Source organism: Benincasa hispida, chromosome 11 (assembly GCF_027475165.1).
Source record: "Benincasa hispida cultivar pf3 chromosome 11, pf3_genome.v1.1, whole genome shotgun sequence".
Lineage (NCBI taxonomy): Eukaryota > Viridiplantae > Streptophyta > Magnoliopsida > Cucurbitales > Cucurbitaceae > Benincasa > Benincasa hispida.
In genome coordinates, this window is record NC_143488.1 from 19042817 (window position 1) to 19051759 (window position 8943).

An 8943-nucleotide genomic window follows, 5' to 3' on the forward strand; every position below is an offset into this window, starting at 1 on the left:
TTGGGTTAAGGCTGTGGAAGTTGATTTCTTAATTCATCTTTCTAAATCAATCCAATGTTACTTATATAGTTTGATGGAAGTTGTTAAAGATTGATTGTAGGGAATGACTGCAAGGTACGGTGTGTGGGATCAAGAATGTCCTCAAAAGAATTTGGTGAAATTTGTTTCCTATCGTCACCCGAACTCCGATCACCATGTCGACACAACTGTATGAAAAATTTTGTCTCTTACCTATTTTAAATCTGTTTGGAATTACTTTTCAAGTGCTTAAAATTTCATTTTAACACTTAAAAGAATTTCATTTCTAAAAAAAAAACTTGAATTGTTCCAAAGATCCAAAGAGCCTCTAAATATATATATCTCATCATAAATTTCCATGAAGTTGCTATTTTGAATAAAAAAAAAATGAAATTCAAAACCTAGTCATGTTTATCAAAATATGACATAGGAACAGTCCTTGACAATTTTTATAGTGGCATAATGTATATTTTTTTTTTGTTAAACATACTAAAATTTGAGAAAAATTATTTTAAATATAGGAAAATGTCACATTCTATCAACGATAGATACTGATAGACATCCATCAGAGTTTATCAGTGATAGACTATAGTGGTCTATCATAGACTATAGTGGTCTATCATAGTCTATCACTTACTTACACTGATATTTTGCTATATTTATAAATGTTTTGATATATTTTCCTATATTTGATCTTTGTATATATTTAAAATAGCATATTTTTTTTTTTTTATATGCAATAACTATTCACCTTCATGTAGATCCAATTACTAAAAGAAAAGGAAAGGAGTATTGTACATTTAGAGAGACATAAAGTATGAAAAGATGGTCGTTAGGGAAGAAAAAGAAAGACCACGAATTGTACAAAATTGAGAAAGGGGAGAGAGATGTGCACTTTTAGATTAGTTTATTCATCTTTATACCATGATGATTTAAGGGTCAAAATTGAGCTATTATATGCTTCTATACTTTACGAATAAGAAAATATATACATATACTTTACATTATCTTTCCACAGTACATAAATGAGTTCGAGGTTTGATTATGTCACGTAATATTCAAACTCCAGCTCGAATAAGTTGTTTGTCTTTTCATATTAATAATAATCATCAACTTGAACATAATTTAATTGGTTAAAACATATGTCAAGATGGCTAGAGATATGAAACCTCCACTAAAGTTGTAGAACTACGAAAACAAAAGAGCGGAACTAACTGAGTTAAAAAAAAAAAAAAAAAACTCTATAATTATATAATAAGGGAAGGAGATCCATTCAAAATAGTTTTGAAAAACTCCAAACCTTCTTGTAGGCTTCTTTAATAATAATAATAATAAAATCAAAGTATATGAACTGATGGTATGAGATTTATTAAAAATACATGGACTAAAATTAAATATTTAAAAATACATGGACTAAAATTGAACAAGACTCAAAGCGTAGGAACTAAAATAAATATTTAACCTATGTATACTTATAAATTTGTGATCAATTATAAAATTGTCCATGTTATCTCTCAAATGATGCTTGTGTTAATCACCATACCTATAAATTAGATTTATTTTTTTTAGAATGCGAATTTATAAATCATAGGCTAGTGTAGTTACCCACCAAATATTATGATGAATATGAATTATTAATTATTAATTTATGGGCATGTTTTATGTTGAAAATTTTGTATGATTATTAATTTGTAATACCATATAAATTTTAATACATTATATAATATATATTTTAATTTAACATTTATAACATGAAATACTATATTTATTAACATTTTTATTATTTTTAATATAATTTTATATTCTGAAATTTCAAATTCAAAATCCTGGAATTGAAGTAAACATTTTAGAGAACCACTACAATCGAATTGAGTTTCCATAGCATAAGCGTATAGCCAAAGTGAGAGAGGGGAGAGAAAAAATTTCATAAAGGATTATATATTAGAGATAGAACACTTAAACACAAATCAATAAAATTAAGTTCATTTTCATACACTAAATTTTATTTTCTAAATATTTTGTCTGAACAAATTGACACATTCAGTAAGACTAGTTTCTATGAACATCTCATCTTCTTCTCTCTCCAAGAAGTGAAAAGATCCAAAAAAAAAAAAAAAAATGTTTCTTAAAAAATATGAAGAAATCCATAAACCTAGTCATTGCAACCAAGATGTTAATAGCATATATACTGTGTTATTTCAAGAACTTGTTTTATACTAATTTTGAAGATTAAGGATGTGTTTTGTTTAATTTTTTAAATGTTTAATTTTGAAAATAAGTCATTTTAAAAAATTTAGAATAGTTGGCAACCACTCAAAATAGCTTTTGAAACATTTTCAAAATTGATTATAAACAATGTTTATTTAAATAAAAATGACTTTTTTTATATAAAAAAAAAAATCCCTTCTAATCAATTCGAACGGGGCCTAAATAGTGAAATCCATGAGATTATTTGTTTGAGTTGTGATTTGAAACAAATAGAGCAAACCAAGGTGTATGGGAAGAAAACACAAGCTAATTGTGCAAGAATTTAACTATTGAAGCCTAAGAGAAGTAGTAAATGCAACCAAAATTTTGTTCATAGCATCTTGGCATTGTGAAGATTGTGATATGAGTTCAATCACTGAACCATTGCATGTATTTGAGTGAGCAATTATAAGAAGTAAGACAAAGAAGATTCAAAAGGCTTTCACACTACATCTTCAAAAACTAGCAAATTCACAAGAACCGACAAGTAATTTTGAGCCCAAATTTATATATAATGTTAGTTCAATGAGTCAAGTAGATAATGACATGAAGATGACACGAGATAAGTCTTATAATTTGGAAGATGGTATGGAGGTAGTGTGCAGATTTTGTAAAGAAAATACTGTCAAGTGTGTACTGCATGGGAAAACGTGATGTCAAGCCTTATCAAAGATGCAAATAATTATTGTCGCCTCCTATAGGAGTTATTTAAGATAATTTGAAGTCTTTCTATATTTTTTAAGTTTAGCATTTTGACTTATTAATTAGTATGTAATTAAGTTTTAAATTCTTAGGTCTTATTTTCTACTATTTGTAATTAATTGTGTTTGTTCTTGGTCATATCCACGAAGATTTGGCCTTTAAAAAGACATGTAATGCTCTCTAAAACTCATATTATCAATATATAAAAAAAATTGTGCTTATTCAACCCCTTTGGTGTTGTCTTTTCTTTCAAATATTGCTTTAGATTTGGTGTTTAAATCAATTTATTGGATTAGTCTTGATCAAGTCAATTCTAGAGTGAGTTGTCTTAGGATCTAAGAGTGACCAGCAAAGATTCTAAGTTTGATCTAAGTTAGCTTTCTTTGTGAGTGTTTACAAGAATCCTAGAAGGACCTCTAGCTTTACATCCAACGCACATTGCGAGAACTTGTCATTTGGTATTAGAGCATTTGGTCATTGTTCTTGGTCGGCTCTATAGGTGAAATATTTTTGCTTTATTTCAATTTGTTTTCAATTTCATTTTTTCCTCCAAAGCATCTGCTTACATCTTGTAATACAAGACATACTACAACTTGTCTTGAGATCTACTTCAAACTTGCTCTTGGAAAAAAAACATTAGCAAAAAAAAAATAATAAAGAAAAAGATAGTAGCAATAATAATAATAAAGTCAAAGACCCAAAGCACATGAAAGTTCTTGTCAATAGTTTTTTTTTAAAAAAAAAAAATTACAAATATTTTTTGAGTCGTTGATCCTAAGGTTGAGTTACTCTAGTCTTAATTTGTGAGAGTTGTTCATTTGAATTGGTCTTCATCAAACTTTTAGTGAGATTGTGCCAATATTTAAGTCAACTCTTACATCTTTGAGCTAACACGACTATCCTTGAATGAAATTGATGAGAAGTATGGTGAGGTCCTTTTATTACTAACTTGAAAATGTCACAAGGAGAAGGAGTACCACAAGTACAAGATCCTAATATGGCTATTCTTCAAGCCACTTAAGGCGTGATGGAAATGATGAGGGAGGATGGGCAAGAAAGAAAGGCTCACAACAAAGAGAAGAACGAATCTTACAAGAAGATGAGAAAGTGATTGGTTTAGTTGAACAAGAAAGACAAGTTGGAGGAAGAGAAAACGTGAGAGGAAGAGGAAAAAATAATTTTATGCAACCTAGAAGAGGAGAAAGAATTAAAGAAGAAAGAGATAACAAAGTTAAGCTTAAAATTCCACCATTTGGTGGAACGGTGGACGTAGAGGCATACTTAGAATGAGAAAGGAAGATAGAACATGTGTTTGATTGCAAGACATATAGTGAAAATAAGAAGATAAGGCTTGCCATTGCCAAATTCACCAACCATATTGAAAATTGGTATTAACATCTCAAATTTGAGAGAAGAAGAAAATAAGAAGATCCAATAGAAACATGGGATGAATTTAAAGAAGCCATGAAAAAGAGGTATATTCCAAAACATTACGAAAGAGATTTGAAAACTAAATTGCAGGCTTTGAGGCAAGGAACAAAAAATGTGGCTGAATATTATCAAGAGATGGAGAATTTGATGGAAAGAGCAAAAATTCGAGAAGATGAGGAAGACACCATGTCTATATTCCTTGGAGGTTTGAATCGAGAAATTGTTCATCCAGTTGATAGAAATCTCCAACTTTACTGGGAAGATATGTATCATTATACAATCAAAATTGAAGATCATTAATGCAAGAAAAGGAGCACTCCAAGAGGTATAAATCTAAAGCTAATTCCTTCTCAAATTCTAAAGTTTAAAACAATAATGGTTTTGTAAATAGGAGTGAAGCAAAAGGGAAGTTTGTGGCTACTAAAAGGGTAAAGGCTGAGAGCTCCAATGCTAAAAAGAATGAAGTTTCAAAGGAGGCGAGAGAGAAATCTAGCTCTATTCAATGTTGGAAGTGCAAAGGGTACCCAGCCTTATCCATATACTACTGACCATTCGGGTTATTACTTAAACATGATCCACATGTATGTCACCACATACATGTTTAAGCTATACTAAATAATCTAGGATCTTAGTTTATTGGTTTTTGGTTAATGTAGACTAAATGTCAAATAAAACAACACTTTATTTTATTAAATAAATAACTCGTTATACAAATAATTTACAAACTATGAAACCACAAGATTTAGGACATCAACCTCTACACTTCAATGGTTGACAAACAATTGAGAATTGAAGGTAAACTCCTAGGCTCTTATTTCTTTTGGGAAGATATAAGGATGAGGTTCTTTGTGATGTAGTATTGATGCATGCGGGCGATATGTTGTTAAGTCGTCATTGACAATATGATAAAGAAGTCACATGCAATGGATTGTTGAACAATTACCCATTTACTTTGAAAGGAAAGAAGTTTACTTTGCTTCCATTATCTCCATATGAAGTACATTATGATCAATTGAAATTAGAAAAGAAAAGAAAATAATTTGAAGATCAAGAGAGGAGAGAAGAAAGTAATTTGACAGGAAGATAGGAAAATAAAAAATAAAAAATAAAAAGTGAAATAAATAGGCAAGTGAAAATCAAAAGAGAAAAAAGAAAGATTTTGATGAAAAAAAGAAAGAATGTGAGTTTATTTATGAGAAAAGGGGAAGTAGAGAATCTGTTTTCATTTGAAGTACCAAACTTTGTACTTATGTGTAAAAGAATGTGCTTAGTGATTTAACCAAGTCCTAATGATGTTTTTCCATCTAATATTTTTACTAGTGATACAGTTATTTCCAAGGAAGAAGACATCAACATTTTGTACAAAGAAGTCAAAGAAAGTATTGAAAAGAAAATTCACAAGTTAGTCATTTACAAGAATAACAAGAGAAAGATATTGATTTTTGAACCCGGTGATGGGTTTGGGTTGATCTACAAATGGAAAGGTTTCCAATTCACGGGAGATCTAAATGTAAACCAATAGGAGATGGTCCATTTCAAGTGATATAACAAATCAATGACAATACCTACAAACTAGATCTTCGAGGTGAGTTATTTTATGTGGCTGATTTAACTTCTTTTGATGTAGGGAGTACAAACCTTTATTTGAGGACAAATCCTTTTAAAGAAAGAGGGGAATGATGTGAATTCAATCATTGGACCATTGCATGTACCTGAGGGGGCAATTACAAGAAGCAAGACAAAGAAGATTCAAGAGGCTTTCCCACTACATCTTCAAAGCTAACAAATTCATAAGAACTGACTAAAGGAAATCAAACACGAGGATTTCCATGAGCAACGAAAAAGATCATTCCAAATTACAATCATGTATGAACATTACAAATTACAGTCGTAAACAGAGACAAACGATTACGCATTCATTAAAGAAATTACAGTATGAAAATACAAATGAACAAGGAGAAATGCTACGAACATTTGTTGACTCGTCTCCACGCTCCTTGCTCACGAACGCTCGAACACAGCAACCTCGAATGCTCGAACAACATGACCGCTCCTCAGCACGAACACCGCACACTCGTTCTCAGCGATCGCCTCGGTCACGAACACCCTAGCAACACGAACGGCCTCCACAGAAACTCGATGGTGTCGAGTTAAGTATGAAACCACCAAGAAGGCTAACTTGATATTCTTGGTGTGAGAATCCAAAGGGTGAACTCTGTGTGGACTTGGTTTGAGGCAGAAGAATGGAGGAATCAAAAATCGTGTAAACGATTGAGGAAGTGGGAGAAGACTGAATCTATCGTATAGGTCGATGCCCAATCGTTTAGCAAAAGCTAAGCGACCGTCTAACAAAAGCTAAACGATCGTTTAGCTCATCACTTAGTTCCGTGTCTGTCGCCTAAAAACACTACACGATTGTTTACCTTTGTCAAGCTGTCGCTCAGTAAATCGTATTTACTTGACAACTTCTTTTCCGTGAGAAAATTCACAAATTCAACATTTGCTAAAACTTACTAAAATTAGGAAAATAATTTTCCTTTTATTTCACGGTTACTATGAACCACCAATAACCTCCCACTCAATTGGTTATTAGATAAAAAGATTTAATTATCCAATAATTAATATTATTATAAATATAAATGATAACCAACTTATCATACTATATTTATGATCTATAGTTTTAATACTTCATCTCATAAAACATATAAACCATAGTTCTTTTTCTATTGTATGGTACTTAATGTAAATATCATTTACATCAATCATCCACTAGATGTATCTCATACACCATACCGATTATATCATATATAATCGAATTACCTCTTGTCAATTTGAACATTTCAAATTAACACCAAGAATTAATCCTCAACTGAATCCATTGAGCTACCAAGGGGACCTTATGGACTTGTAGCTCGAAGCTCAACAGTACATGAATAACTGACTAAACTCTTTAGTCACGGGGATCCACCATCTGTTAACTACTAGGCGCTCCATTAAATATCGACAGCTGAACTCTCCTTACCACAGATATATTATGTGTCCATCTTAACCAATCAGCAGTGCGACAACCCTTCACAGATTGCTCGTAAGTACAGCTGGGACAATAACTGTTATGCCCCTATAGTTACATTTAACTCCTTAAGTGCCATTGATTCCTCTAATGAACATAAGTCATAGTCCTACTATGAATGAGTCCTCTCTTCCAAAGAGAAGCTGTGGCTACTATGTTCAAGCCCTAGATTCAACCCTTAAGGGAGCAATCTCTCTACTTATCCCTACTTCGGGAAAGGAGTGAATTCCATTTTATGGATTGAGTTCCCAGCTTTCAGATTAGACAAGTCCCCAAAAAGGTAGGCATGTTGAGTTGGCATCTGGCCACTCTCACCAATATTAATCAAAGGACCGCCCTCAAAGGCAAGAGTTCCCAAAACACTTAGGATTGAGATCGTGTCACCTACGGTCGTTACGTGAGATGTAAGTCTTTAGCATCAACGGCGTTATATATAAAGTCTAGTCATCTCGTGGTTCGGTCTTATACAAACTCTTTGTATAAGACACCTCTGCTCGCACGTCTCTACATGAATGGTTAGGATCTACTATCTGTAATAGTTTACAACACTTGTAAACCTCTACAAAACGGGTCGTATTTGTAGTATCACCAGGATCAGGTATCCAACCTTAATCCTTATACTACATACCTATTTAGGTTATCACTTAAGGCATAATCCACTTGTATATCACATATACATGCTTAAGTTCACATAAGATAACCAAGGAGCTTTGTTTATTGGATATTAGTAAATTTTAGAATGAAATAACATTTATTTTATTCATCAAACAATGTGTATCTTTAAAAACAACGAGACTCCGGGAGAATTAGGACACCAATCCCAACAATCTTCCACTTGTTCTAATGACTCGGGGGACTAATGTACAATACAATATAAAAATGTACAATATACAATAAACTAAGGCATACCCCAGTATCATCTCCCACTTGCCCTAGACAAGATGTCGCATGTCTCGTAGACCCAGACTCTCCAGGTGACCCTTGAACATTTTAGCCATGAGGGTCTTTGTAAAGGGATCAGCAATGCGATCTTCGTGACTATCACATCACCGTGATGCACAATCTCCCTGATCATTCGATGTACTTGCCCCGACCATAGCCCCACTGTTATCACAATAAAGAGTGATAGGCAAATCCATATTTGGAACAACTTCCAAATCTGAAAGAATTTCCTCAGCTAAACAGCCTCCTTAGCTGCTTCACAAGCGGCTATGTATTCGGTTTCCATAGTGGAGTCCACGATGCATCCTTGATTGATGCTTTGCCACACTACAACCCCTCCATTCAAAGTGAAAACTGACCCCGATGTCGATTTGCGAGAATCTCGATCGATCTGAAAGTCAAAGTCTATGTATCCTATAAGGATCAGATTCTTATCTCCATATACGAGCATGTAGTCCTTCGTTCTTCGAAGATACTTGAGAATCGTCTTGACCGCCATCTAGTGATCAAATCCTGGATTGGACTGATACCGA

At 32.6% G+C, this 8943-nt stretch overlaps 1 long non-coding RNA gene across 1 annotated transcript; it reads left to right on the top strand.

Moving 5' to 3' along the window:
* Window positions 1–96: 96 nt before the first annotated feature.
* On the top strand, window positions 97–5708 carry LOC150032463 (uncharacterized). The gene is made up of 3 exons (XR_016524384.1): window positions 97–208; window positions 780–4723; window positions 4790–5708. It is a non-coding gene; the product is annotated as an uncharacterized LOC150032463 (long non-coding RNA).
* The last annotated feature ends 3235 nt before the right edge of the window (window positions 5709–8943 follow it).